This window comes from Aplysia californica, unplaced genomic scaffold (assembly GCF_000002075.1).
Source record: "Aplysia californica isolate F4 #8 unplaced genomic scaffold, AplCal3.0 scaffold00522, whole genome shotgun sequence".
NCBI classification, from domain to species: domain Eukaryota; kingdom Metazoa; phylum Mollusca; class Gastropoda; order Aplysiida; family Aplysiidae; genus Aplysia; species Aplysia californica.
Window position 1 is genome coordinate 96,192 of NW_004797792.1, and position 797 is coordinate 96,988.

A 797-nucleotide genomic window follows, 5' to 3' on the forward strand; every position below is an offset into this window, starting at 1 on the left:
CTCCCTGAGGCTTCAATAAAATATTCCATTGATACTCGTTGTAGACCCATAATAGTTGTCTGAACCGTCATTTGTTCGACTTTTAAATTGCATAATAGTTGTCTGAACCGTCATTTGTTCGACTTTTAAATTGCATAATAGTTGTCTGAACCGTCATTTGTTCGACTTTTAAATTGATCTACACGCTATTTCGGATGGCCCTTCCGAGGGAAAAGAAAAGTATATCAAAATGAGACTACCTCCATACCTTTATATTTTTTTCAATGGGTCAAGGTCAAGAATATTGTTTTCATAATAGTGAATCAAGCAGCTCCTCATCTTCGACCCAAAGCAGCAATGTACAAGGACGAAAGGGTGTGGAATGTCTTATTTTGTTGTTTAAAATCATTGCCAGAGCTTGTGGATATAATATAAAGAAAAACAAATGCCTGGCACCATGGCAAAACTAGGCGCTCGTCAAAATAATGAAATTGGACCAACTGACATTTTTTTCCCTCCCGTTTGGCGATTTTTATCGATTTAAAAATATCTTTTGGCTCAACAACTTTCATGCCTATGTGGATTTATATTGAAAACCCTAGATCAAAGGCACACAAAAAGAATGCACATTTGCGTTATCCAAGGAAACTCAAGCTTTGGAAAGCCTCCAAACATTGGCAAAAATTTTCGGTAATTGTACATCTGACACCAGGCGACCCTCCCCCCTCCTTCAACCGACTTCTAAACCAGTTAAAAACCTGCTGTTTCATCAACAGCAAGACAAATGAACAAGCTTCAATGTTATACTACTAATAGTA